This window comes from Leiobunum rupestre, chromosome 1 (assembly GCF_980474605.1).
Source record: "Leiobunum rupestre chromosome 1, qqLeiRupe1.1.hap1, whole genome shotgun sequence".
NCBI lineage: Eukaryota > Metazoa > Arthropoda > Arachnida > Opiliones > Sclerosomatidae > Leiobunum > Leiobunum rupestre.
In genome coordinates, this window is record NC_143384.1 from 9,263,883 (window position 1) to 9,276,739 (window position 12,857).

The following is a 12,857-nucleotide window of genomic DNA, read 5'->3' on the forward strand; positions in this document are numbered from 1 at the left end:
TGAGTTAAGTCATATTAAAGAAATTAGCCTCTTTGATCTTTCACGACTTAAATAATTCTTGTATTTAACTTAAGGATAAACGTTTAAATAAGTTTTGTTTTAGATACATGTAACTCACTTTATTGAAAAATAATAAAGTAATTTGCGAACTACAAAAGTTATTGTTTAATGTTTATAGTACTGTCTAAAAATGTTTGTGTCTTCGTCGTCAGCCCAGTTGAACCAGATATTTTATTCTTCCACACTTTCGCTGCGTATAACATTTTAGAAAAATCATTAGCAATGGCTTACGTTTTTCAATTCATCTGATATTTTCGGACAAAGGTAGTAATACCTGAACGGGAAAGTTCTTATAACAAGATAGTGTGTCAAATAGTGATGTAGATCAAAGAAAGGTAAGACATAATCCGCATCTTTTATTCGGAATACCATTTCTCAAAATATTAAGTACATGCACGCGCCGAGGTTTGAGCCTTGGCTGCGCTTGTTAAATTTATATTTCCTGCGGGAAACGCGAAGAAGAAAATAATCGAAATAAAAATTGACGATAAAACGTGTGTAAGGAAAACATGTAGACGGTTTAAAATTTTTGTGTTTACCTTGAAATAATCTTAGAAGGTCATAATTATAAGAAAAACAATAACAGTAAGTGCTGAAATACTTCGTTATCGGCATAAATAACTAAATATGAAATGCTTCAAGGAAATTTTAAATAAAATATTAAATACGCGTAAGGAAAATTATTTAAATAAAACTCAATTGTAAGTATTGTAATATTTGACTCGCACTTGGCAACTTACAAGCCAGCATATTACAATTCATGAGGCTATATTGGCTTAAATTTAATAAATTATCTGATATTTGTTTCGTAGAGGAACTTAATTAAATACTAATTAACAAATTAACCTCTTATGGAATCGGAAGCTAACCACCAGGGTTCCAGGGACGGTCATTTCTAAATGCAGGACCCTCAGTTTTTATGTATTTGAAGGTATCTAGGAGGGAGGGCACATAGCATAGTCCGTTCTCGCCACCTAGAGTGTAAAAATGTTGTTAAGAAAAAGAGTATTGAAATGGTAAATTTAAGGTACAAACAAATCGCGTTGCCATGGCGATCAGGCTTAGAAATAATGTAAAGAAGTATTGAAATACGCCTATTGGCTCAACACTCCCGTTTTCGTTTGTAAACAAAAAAGTGGGGAGCGAAATTTGAATATAGGAAACAATCGATTGTTTTACGGAGATATTATACAGCATGAAGGTATTTTTAGTAATAAAAATATTTGAAATATCTAAGATAAGTATTTAAAATAAGATGCTAACTACTGTCGAGTAAAATACTATCAAGGAAATGAATTTGAAATAAAATAATATTAATAAGGAAAGGTATTTAAAATAAAATACTAAATACTATTTAGGAAATGAATTAAATTAAGGTATTTAAAATGAAATACTAAATACTATTAGGAAAGGAATTGAATTAAGGTATTTAAAATGAAATATTGTTAAGGAAATGAATTGAACATAAAATGCTAAATACTATTCAGAGATTAATAATCAGCCCGAATCAAGACATTGTTCTCAAGTAGTAGAGTAATTTGAAGCCCCACTTTAACGATTTTTTTTAAATTACAAATTATACATGTATTTTTTTTATTAGAACGGTTTTTCGTGATCTGTTAATTGCAAAATAATCAATTGCATCATCAAATGACAAAGATCTGATAATGTGCTTAGAATGCTTAATTGTGGTTCTCTGTTAATTTTGAATGCGCTTAAGTTTAGAAAACAATCTTCCTCCTGAGAAATTTGTAACCATCATTTTGGCCGTGTACTTAATGAAAGTTAAGTCAATTAGATTGTTAACAGAAAAGTCAGGGAAATTCCCACTTTGGGTAAAAATCTGGAAAATATCGGTTAAACTCACATTTTTGGGTAAAAATCTGGAAAATAGGGAAATTCCCATTTTTTGGGTAAAATCAAAGAAATAATCTTTCTTTGGGTACAAATCAGACGTATTATCTTTCTTTGTGTAAAAATCAGTTTTATTTTCTGTCTTTGGGTAAAAATCAGTTTTATTTTCTGTCTTTGGGTAAAAATCAGTTTTATTTTCTGTCTTTGGGTAAAAATCAGTTTTATTTTCTGTCTTTGGGTAAAAATCAGTTTTATTTTCTGTCTTTGGGTAAAAATCAGTTTTATTTTCTGTCTTTGGGTAAAAATCAGTTTTATTTTCTGTCTTTGGGTAAAAATCAGATGAATTATCTTTCTTTGGGTAAAATCAGATTAATTATCATTCTTTGGGTAAAAATCAGATGAATTATCTTTAATTGTTATAAATCACTGAGATCAGGGAATTTGTTAGGTTCAGAGAGTTTTCCCTAAAATAAATTTATCTTACTAAAGATTTGCCTTTATTTAGCAGTAATTTGGAACCAATTTAGTTAGCGTCAATAGCCCTCTTCATGAAAATATGGTTTTAGTTACACTTGGTAAGTGTTTGTGACTGTAAAGATAAACCCTTGGGATTATCTTAAATCATTGGTTGCTCTTGAACCTGGAAATATTAAGGAAATTGGTTTGCCTGTAGTCGTATAAACACTATGATTAGTCTCCAAAACATTTAATACAGAATGTACACTGCTTAAAGGGAATATAACCTCAGGTATTTGGTGTGGAACACTAACGTTTTCAGCTCTGGCTCTTGCCTTTGGCTTTAGAAATGTTTGGCGCCACTGTACAAGGAATTTTGAAAAATGAAGGGGTCTTCCAAAGGCCAGAGCGGCCAGAGCTGCAAACGTTGGTGTTCCACAACAAATACCTAAAGTTATATTCCCTTTAAAGGCAGGGGTTTTACTACACTTGGACTTTGAATAGCCCTATTTTGTAATATATTATGGTAATTTTGTGGTCGTAGCTTTAAATGTTCTGAACAAAACTAGATGTGGAACCCACTCTGGTTCGACTTCAAAATGGCGATCCTTTCAATTGGTTTTAGCAACCGGTTTTAATTTCAAAGAAATGGTTGTATATAACCCCCCTCCCCGTATACAAAAAAGGTTCAATTTGAAAACTATCGCACAAGTAAAATTATACTAAGTTATGTGATCATGGAAACAAAAGATGGTGTAACCCAAAATAACTTTTTTCGGAGACTTGTTTGAAATGTATGTCTGTTCTCATGTTACAGCATTCAGCAACAACAGCGCCTCGCAGCGGAGAATCATTGACGCTTGCCGTCTAGCAACTCCAGATGTCGTTATTTCGGTAATATGTTTTATCGTGCTGACACTTACAAAGGAAGGAACTATGCAATCATACGTGTCATATTTTCCTTTGAAAATTCTAATTAAATAAAATCTTTGAACCAAAATTCCCCAAAACATAAGAACGAAAATTTTCTTACAAGTCTCCGTAAAATGGTTTTTTTGGGAAATGCGTAGATATAGATTTTTTCCCATGACACTGTAACTTGGTGAAAAATAGGTTTATTTTCCATCGAACGAACTTTAATTTTTAAGTTTTAGGTATTTTCTACAATTTTCTCCTTGAAACGTTTTGTTCTCCGTCTACCGGTGAAAAATATACATTTTCCAAAACCCCGAATAAGAGCATAGTTGTTTGTGTTTGAAATGCAACGCCATCTTGGAAACCCATCGGGGTTTATTTTGAATGTAGGCGGCTATATGTAATGCGCGTATTCAATTATGTCTCAAAGGTTCAATCATATTTTATTTCAGAAAACACATATTATGGTTATATACTATTTAACCGAATCCCATTTTACCAAAATCTAGTACTTTCTCTTTTTTCCAACCCAAAGACGGGTTTCTGTTAAATGGGCCTTAAGTACGATATCTATAGATACGATTGCTCTAGATACCATATCCTGTAGGTTACTATGCGAGACCGCCCACCGTAAGTAGAACGTGGGACCGGGGTCTTCCCGGCAGGGGTCCAGGGCCAAGTATGTGGTGTATGTATGTGATTGTTCGGTCGAATGGGATTCCGTTGAAAGAGATTGTTCGTTCGAATGTGATTCCGTTGAAAGATATTGTTCGGTCGAATGGGGTTCCGTTGAAAGATATTTTTCGGTCGAATGGGGTTCCGTTGAAAGAGATTTTTCGGTCGAATGGGATTCCGTTGAAATAGATTGTTCGGTCGAATGGGGTTCCGTTGAAAGAAATTTTTCGGTCGAATGGGGTTCCGTTGAAAGAGATTTTTCGGTCGAATGGGGTTCCGTTGAATGAGCTTGTTCGGTCGAATGGGATTCCGTTGAAAGAGATTGTTCGGTCGAATGGGTTTCCGTTGAAAGGGACTGTTCGGTCGAATGGGGTTCCGTTGTAAGAGATTGTTCGGTTGAATGGGTTTCCGTTGAAAGGGACTGTTCGGTTGAATGGGTTTCCGTTGAAAGGGACTGTTCGGTCGAATGAGGTTCCGTTGAAAGAGATTGTTTGGTCGAATGGGTTTCCGTTGAAAGGGACTGTTCGGTCAAAGGGGGTTCCGTTGAAAGAGATAGTTCGGTCGAATGGGATTCCGTTGAAAGAGAGAGCTCGGTCGAATGGGATTCCGTTGAAAGGGATTGTTCGGTCGAATGGGATTCCGTTGAAAGATATTTTTCGGTCGAATGAGATTCCGTTGAATGAGCTTGTTAGGTCGAATGGGATTCCGTTGAAAGAGATTGTTCGGTCGAATAGGATTCCGTTGAAAGAGATTGTTCGGTTGAATGGGATTCCGTTGAAATAGATTGTTCGGTCGAATGGGGTTCCGTTGAAAGAAATTTTTCGGTCGAATGGAGTTCCGTTGAATGAGCTTGTTCGGTCGAATGGGATTCCGTTGAAAGAGATTGTTCGGTCGAATGGGTTTCCGTTGAAAGGGACTGTTCGGTCGAATGGGTTTCCGTTGAAAGGGATTGTTCGGTCGAATGGGATTCCGTTGAAAGAGATTTTTCGGTCGAATGGGATTCCGTTGAATGAGCTTGTTAGGTGGAATGGGATTCCGTTGAAAGAGATTGTTCGGTCGAATAGGATTCCGTTGAAAGAGATTGTTCGGTCGAATGGGGTTCCGTTGAAAGAAATTTTTCGGTCGAATGGGTTTCCGTTGAATGAGCTTGTTCGGTCGAATGGGATTCCGTTGAAAGAGATTGTTCGGTCGAATGGGTTTCCGTTGAAAGGGACTGTTCGGTCAAAGGGGGTTCCGTTGAAAGAGAGTTCGGTCAAAGGGGGTTCCGTTGAAAGAGAGTTCGGTCGAATGGGATTCCGTTGAAAGAGATTGTTCGTTCGAATGGGATTCCGTTGAAAGAGATTGTTCGGTCGAATGGGTTTCCGTTGAAAGGGACTGTTCGGTCGAATGGGTTTCCGTTGAAAGGGACTGTTCGGACGAATGGGTTTCCGTTGAAAGAGATTGTTTGGTCGAATGGGTTTCCGTTGAAAGGGACTGTTCGGTCAAAAAGGGTTCCGCTGAAAGAGAGTTCGGTCGAATGGGATTCCGTTGAAAGAGATTGTTCGGTCGAATGGGTTTCCGTTGAAAGGGACTGTTCGGTCGAATGGGTTTCCGTTGAAAGGGACTGTTCGGTCGAATGGGTTTCCGTTGAAAGAGATTGTTCGGTCGAATGGGTTTCCGTTGAAAGAGATTGTTTGGTCGAATGGGTTTCCGTTGAAAGGGACTAATCGGTCAAAGGGGGTTCCGTTGAAAGGGAGTTCGGTCGAATGGGATTCCGTTGAAAGAGATTGTTCGGTCGAATGCGATTACGTTGAAAGAGATTGTTCGGTCGAATGGGTTTCCGTTGAAAGGGACTGTTCGGTCAAAGGGGGTTCCGTTGAAAGAGAGTTCGGTCGAATGGGATTCCGTTGAAAGAGGTTGTTCGGTCGAATGGGTGTCCGTTGAAAGGAACTGTTCGGTCGAATGGGTTTCCGTTGAAAGGGACTGTTCGGTCGAATGGGTTTCCGTTGAAAGGGACTGTTCGGTCGAATAGGTTTCCGTTGAAAGGGACTGTTCGGTCGAATGAGGTTCCGTTGAAAGAGATAGTTCGGTCGAATGGGTTTCCGTTGAAAGGGACTGTTCGGTCGAATGGGTTTCCGTTGAAAGGGACTGTTCGGTCGAATGGGTTTCTGTTGAAAGGGACTGTTCGGTCGAATGAGGTTCCGTTGAAAGAGATTGTTTGGTCGAATGGGTTTCCGTTGAAAGGACTTTTCGGTCAAAGGGGGTTCCGTTGAAAGAGATAGTTCGGTCGAATGGGATTCCGTTGAAACAGATTGTTCGGTCGAATGGGATTCCGTTGAAAGAGTTTGTTCGGTCGAATGGGTTTCCGTTGAAAGAGATTGTTCGGTCGAATGGGATTACATATAGTATAGAATACGTGTAGCATAAGTTAATAAGATATCTTACTAGAGAAGTATCCATCTAGGCCACTTAAATGTAGCTTCGCAGGTTCGACGGGAATTTCTTTGAGCGCTAGTTTCCCACCAAATCGCTTAAAATATACCGAGTCTCTTACTTCGTTTAAAGATGTAAAATTTAACAATCACACTGCGTAGGGAAATTGATAAACCATATTTTGCAAGTGAAATAGTATTAGGTAATCAATATGAAGAAAGGTTTTCTTCCCTGACGAAAATTCATTCGGATCCTCGAAACTAGTTTAAAGCGACTAATTTTAGCAACTTTAGTCGCTTGAAATCTGGCATCAATCGGGGCATTTCCGCTAATTTATGTTGATAGTTATCACAAGTATATATTTGTTTATACTTAAAGGGAATGAGTACTTTGGGCTAGCACTAGTGCTAGCCTTATATTCGCTCACGCTCACGCATTTTTGAGCTTTAAAATAAGCGCTCCTCTCTTTCCACTCTTTTTTGAGCTTTAAAATAAGCGCTTCTCGCTTTCCGCTCTTTTTTGAGCTTTAAAATAAGCGCTTCTCTCTTTCCGCTCTTTTTTGAGCTCTTAAATAAGCGCTCCTCTCTTTCCGCTCTTTTTTAACTTTAAAATAAGCGCTTCTCTCATTCCGCTTTTTTTTGAGCTTTAAAATAAGTGCTCCTCTCTTTCCGCTCTTTTTTAGCTTTTAAATAAGTGCTTCTCTCATTCCGCTCTTTTTTAACTTTAAAATAAGCGCTTCTCTCATTCCGCTTTTTTTTGAGCTTTAAAATAAGTGCTCCTCTCTTTCCGCTCTTTTTTAGCTTTAAAATAAGTGCTTCTCTCATTCCGCTCTTTTTCGAGCTTTAAAATAAGCGCCTCTCTTTCCGCTCTTTTTTTAGCTTTAAAATAAGCGCTCCTCTCTTTCCGCTCTTTTTTTAACTTTAAAATAAACGCTTCTCTCATTCCGCTCTTTTTTGAGCTTTAAAATAAGCGCTTCTCTCTTTCCGCTCTTTTTTTGAGCTTTAAAATAAGCGCTTCTCTCTTTCCGCTCTTTTTTTAGCTTTAAAATAAGCGCTCCTCTCTTTCCGCTCTTTTTTAACTTTAAAATAAGCGCTTCTCTCATTCCGCTCTTTTTTGAGCTTTAAAATAAGCGCTTCTCTCATTCCGCTCTTTTTTTGAGCTCTTAAATAAGCGCTTCTCTCTTTCCGCTCTTTTTTGAGCTTTAAAATAAGCGCTCCTCTCTTTCCGCTCTTTTTTAGCTTTAAAATAAGCGCTTCTCTCTTTCCGCTCTTTTTTGAGCTTTCAAATAAGCGCTTCTCTCTTTCCGCTCTTTTTTTGAGCTCTTAAATAAGCGCTTCTCTCTTTCCGCTCTTTTTTGAGCTTTAAAATAAGCGCTCCTCTCTTTCCGCTCTTTTTTAGCTTTAAAATAAGCGCTCCTCTCTTTCCGCTCTTTTTTAGCTTTAAAATAAGCGCTTCTCTCTTTCCGCTCTTTTTTTGAGCTCTTAAATAAGCGCTTCTCTCTTTCCGCTCTTTTTTTTAGCTTTAAAATAAGCGCTTCTCTCTTTCCGCTCTTTTTTTTGAGCTCTTAAATAAGCGCTCCTCTCTTTCCGCTCTTTTTTTGAGCTCTTAAATAAGCGCTCCTCTCTTCCCGCTCTTTTTTTAGCTTTCAAATAAGCGCTCCTCTCTTTCCGCTCTTTTTTAGCTTTAAAATAAGCGCTTCTCTCTTTCCGCTCTTTTTTTGAGCTCTTAAATAAGCGCTTCTCTCTTTCCGCTCTTTTTTTAGCTTTAAAATAAGCGCTTCTCTCTTTCCGCTCTTTTTTTTGAGCTCTTAAATAAGCGCTCCTCTCTTTCCGCTCTTTTTTTTGAGCTCTTAAATAAGCGCTCCTCTCTTCCCGCTCTTTTTTTAGCTTTCAAATAAGCGCTCCTCTCTTTCCGCTCTTTTTTAGCTTTAAAATAAGTGCTTCTCTCATTCCGCCCTTTTTTGAGCTTTAAAAAAGCGCTTCTCTCTTTCCGCTCTTTTTTTGAGCTTTTAAAATAAGCGCTTTTATCTTTCCGCTCTTTGTTGAGTAAGCGCTCCTCTCTTTTCGCCCTTTTTAGAGCGCTGAAATTGGCACTCCTCTCTCTTCGCCCTTTATAGAACGCTGAAATTGGCGCTCCTCTCATTTTCCTCTCTTTAAGATAACATTTTTCCGGTCAATTTCGCTCATAATAGCAAAAGCGTTCACAATGAGAGGAGCGGTGCCCATCACTGCTACGTTCAGGGCCGTATTAAGGCATGTGCCAAGTGTGCCATAGCATAGGGGCCCCTCGTGGTTAGAGTGACCCCGTTTTCGAACTAAATGTTATTTTTTTTTCATTCTATTGGAAATTTATTATTATAACTACATTGGCGTTAATTAAGTCAAAAAGTGAGGTTTTAATTTGTTTTAGGGCCCCAAATTCGACTTGGCACACGGCATGGACCAATTAGTAGCTTTGCTTAGAGACGATTATCTTCTTCTGAAAAGAAAAATAACCTGTTCTCTTCGCCACCTAGCGGCAAGTTGCGGCAATCGGAAATGATGATACAAACAAACCCTCGCGGCTTACGGCACGTGTTTCGTTACGAATTTCGAAAGTTCGAATAGTTATAGTCGGGAATCCATATCTGTACTTGGAATGCTTCTCCTGCCGTATCGCTTATAGTAATATCACTATGACGGCTTTGGCCCCGCCTACGAGAGAAGCAATCCCCTCTGCGCGCGCTCCACTCTCACGTTGTTGTTTGTTCAGTTAACATAGTGACGTCAAAAAAACCGTCAGCCACATCGAGACGAAAATCTACCGCGTTAAGCATTCCAAGTAGAGGTATGGATTCCTGCCGCATGTCGATATGGCCAGAACGCCTAAACGGATTTTCGGCGGCGTTATCTGACTGGCATATTCTCAGAGAGAAGTGCTGCCAGACACTTTTTTCGAAAATCTTAATCCACGTTGATGTATGTATGGGACGTTCCACTCTGAAAATATGGCCGGCGATCACGTGATCCGAGATTTCCCGCAAAAACGCCGCAAATTTGCGAGAATTGTGCGGCGTACATACTATTCCGAACAACAATTCTTCCCATTTCATATTATAAATTGAATATAAATTATGAAATAGGCAATAATTAGAATAAAAGATATAATATGGTAGTTTATGATGTCGTCTTTTTCAAATTAAAAATAGGTAAAAATGTCTTAGGGGGGGGTGTAAATTGTGTCGAAAAATTCCAGTTTTAGAGCTGATTTGATTTTTTTAGACAGTGGCGGACTGGCCATAGAGGGAACCTGCCCGATGGCAAGTGGGCCCCACGGATCGTTTATGAAGTGGGCCCCTCAAACATGATAGCGTTATAGTTGTTAAAGCTGGGGCCCTTTATCTTCTGGCAGCCCAAAATATTAGACCCAGACCGCCACTGTCGTTAAAGCATGATAATAAAAACGCCTCAACATAGTTATTCAACCTAAGTAAAAATACATTCTTTCCTGGTGGCCTGAACTGTCGTAGTTTTTACGTAAATGCTAAATACTATCTATAATTGCATCGCAGGTTCAACTACATCCTAGTTGTATGGTAGGTGTTTATACGCGTACGTTTAAGATACATTTACGCATATATCCCAAGCGGCTGTGTCCGTTTTGAAAGCTAGTTCTAGTTTCTAGAGTTGTAAGTCTGAAATTCCCACCCATAAATTTTTCCGTATTTTCCGAAAAAGAGAAGAAAAAGGTTTAATTCCATAATTCGCCGAATATTGTTCACAAATTTAAATTTCGCCTCATTTTTTCGAATTTGAAAGTAAAATTAAACTTCTAGACTAGTCTAGAATAAAAAGTAATATGTTTATCTTTTTATTTTTTCGATTTGCTGAAAATGTTCCACAATTCGGAAAATTTTGTGGAACTTTTTCGCTTTTAATTTTTCCGGAAAATTAACCTCTCGTCCAAGGGATCTGTATCTCCTGCCAATTAATTAATCAGTAACCCAGGGTGACCACCACTCCTACATTTAAAAAAATTTCCTGTAATTTTCCAATTTATCCTAAATTTATGGAAATTTTCGTACTTTATACTGTTCCAATTATATCTTTTGATATCAAAATCAACAAAGTTAGAAATATTTTTAGAAATATTAAAAATTTTCGCTAGCACACACTAATTAAATCAAATTGCACCATAAAACCATGGATTTCCTCTATACATAAGTACTTAAAATCTATATTTTGCCAATAATATATCCTATATAATTTATAAATCGACTACATATATCCTATTTTTCCTATAAATTTTCTTTTGAGATTTCGGTGGTCCACCTGGTAATCGCAATGTTTCATTTCTTCGGTGGGCTTATCCCGCAGTCCTCAAAGCAGGCTAGAATCCGCATAAACACTAAATAATATTGTATCTTTCGATAAGGAATTTGAAGCTACTGTGATGCTGTGGGCTCTATCATTGCCACTTGTATTATGAAAAGGCCCCTGTTATTAGAGATGGCCATGAATCTATCCGATTCCTCGAAAAAAAAGGAACTTTTCTGGAGAGCGTGGTGCCATCTATTAATGGGAAAGGAAGTTATATTCAAAATAGCCAAATGATCAATGCCTACGTTATTTATAGAGGCCGATGCGCGCTAATTTTGTTATATATTTTTCGGGTATTTTGTGTTCGCAAAAATCTGTCAGTAGGGGCGCTCTTCGCAATTGCGATTTATGTTACTGAGTTCGATTTGAAAATTTTACGCGCCTTTTTTTTGGAGGCGCTGTAACAGCTGGAGTGGTAGTTGTTTGTTGAACTTTGTTCAGTTGGTTGAACCTAGATGCTGCAACATTAAAAGGTTCGTAATTCTAAATAATTACCATGATTTCATGTTTAAAATTAAACTATTAAGTCTTTGATTGTAATTAAATCGAATGCATGTAACCAATATGCTTTAACAATTTCTTGTTGATAGATTTTCTATTGAGCCTTTGTATTGAAAACATTTTGTAATTTGTATACATTTTTAGGAAAACATGGTAAAGTGTGTTGTACCATCATGCAACGGAAGCCTCATTTTAGTAAGCCATTAACTTGTGCATGCAACTCTTCATTACCTAAAATTTTGCTAGAAAAATTTATTAGACCTCTTTTAACTAACTACGCTGTTGATACAACAGATTATAATGAAAAACGCAAACAATTAAACCAGAAACCATTGTCTAAAAAAGTTTTAAAAGTTTAATTCAGTTAACGAAGTCAACGTTAGAGATAAATAAGTTAAAGAACCTTTCAAAGGTTAAATCATATTGAAAGTATTTAGTGATGAAATATCGCTTGTACCTGAAGTTATTAGTCATAACAGAAAGTTCCTATTTTGATTTAAATCACCTTCATAGGTTGAATTATAAGTGAGATTTTATGAAAAGTTTAAAATTAGCTAATTGAGCTATTTTGTGATATAAATGGTCAACATTTTAATATTAGCTAATTGAGATATTTTGTGATATAAACTTTCAACATTTTAATATTAGCTAATTAAGCTATTTTGTGATATAAACTTTCAACATTTTAATATTAGCTAATTAAGCTATTTTGTGATATAATTTGTCAAAATTTTCATATTAGCAAGAATTGAGCAATATTAAAATATTAATCCTACCTGAAGTTAATATTCGTTTTAAGGTTTGTTTAAATTAAAGGTAATATTGTTTACCACACTAACTTTAGAACAAATAAGCTCTTCATAATATCCGATAAGGTCTTATATATTCGTATATTGTATATCTCTAAAAACTTTGGCGCGAATTTATTTTTAAATTGAAATTTTAGCTTGGCGAAAAGCGCCATCTACCATTATATAATGACGGGTAAGGGAGGGATGTTTCGCCTACTCGCGAGATAGCGCGCATCGGCCTCTATAAATAACGTAGGCATTGAAATGATAAAGTCTTCAGACAGCCTTTGTAGAGTATTATATTTAGACAACTTATACTTTTTTTAGTGGGCTTTAACCTAAATTATACATCCCATGTAAAAAAAATTGTCATTGACCAATTTACAAACGATCCAATCAAAGCGAGGGGTACTTATAAGTACCCGCCTTTTGTGAAATATGTAGCTGAACTTGTTTTGATTACGACGATAGCGGCATCTGTTGCAAAAAGAGCTACTTGACGTCGAACCGACACTTGCTTTAAGGCTATTTCTTGTTTCTTGAAAATAATGTTGGCATCTCTTTGTTATCGACTTTAGCAAACGCATTATATGACGCGACCAGGTTATGAGTCGCACGCGACAAAATTGTATCGCGTGAACACCTTTAAAAAGTCTGATATAACTAGAGCAATATAATATTTATATTTCGTAGGAAAATGTTATATCTTTCTGACAACAATATTTCAATTTTATAACCTGTAATTTTGTTTGGGGAACGTTTTGTTAACGAAAGGCAGATCACTTCCTTGATTATTAGGACACTCTGATGATTTAATCATGATTAAATTTAAATT

At 36.8% G+C, this 12,857-nt stretch overlaps 1 protein-coding gene across 3 annotated transcripts in view; it reads left to right on the plus strand.

Annotated features, from left to right (window-relative positions):
- Positions 1-228: 228 nt before the first annotated feature.
- Positions 229-12,857, plus strand: part of LOC149961048 (uncharacterized) — a 44,544-nt gene continuing 31,915 nt past the window's right edge. For all 3 annotated transcript variants that reach the window (XM_090174873.1, XM_090174908.1, XM_090174890.1), the window contains exon 1: positions 229-395. The gene's annotated coding sequence lies outside the window, so the exon portion shown is untranslated. The remainder of the gene's footprint in view (positions 396-12,857) is intronic.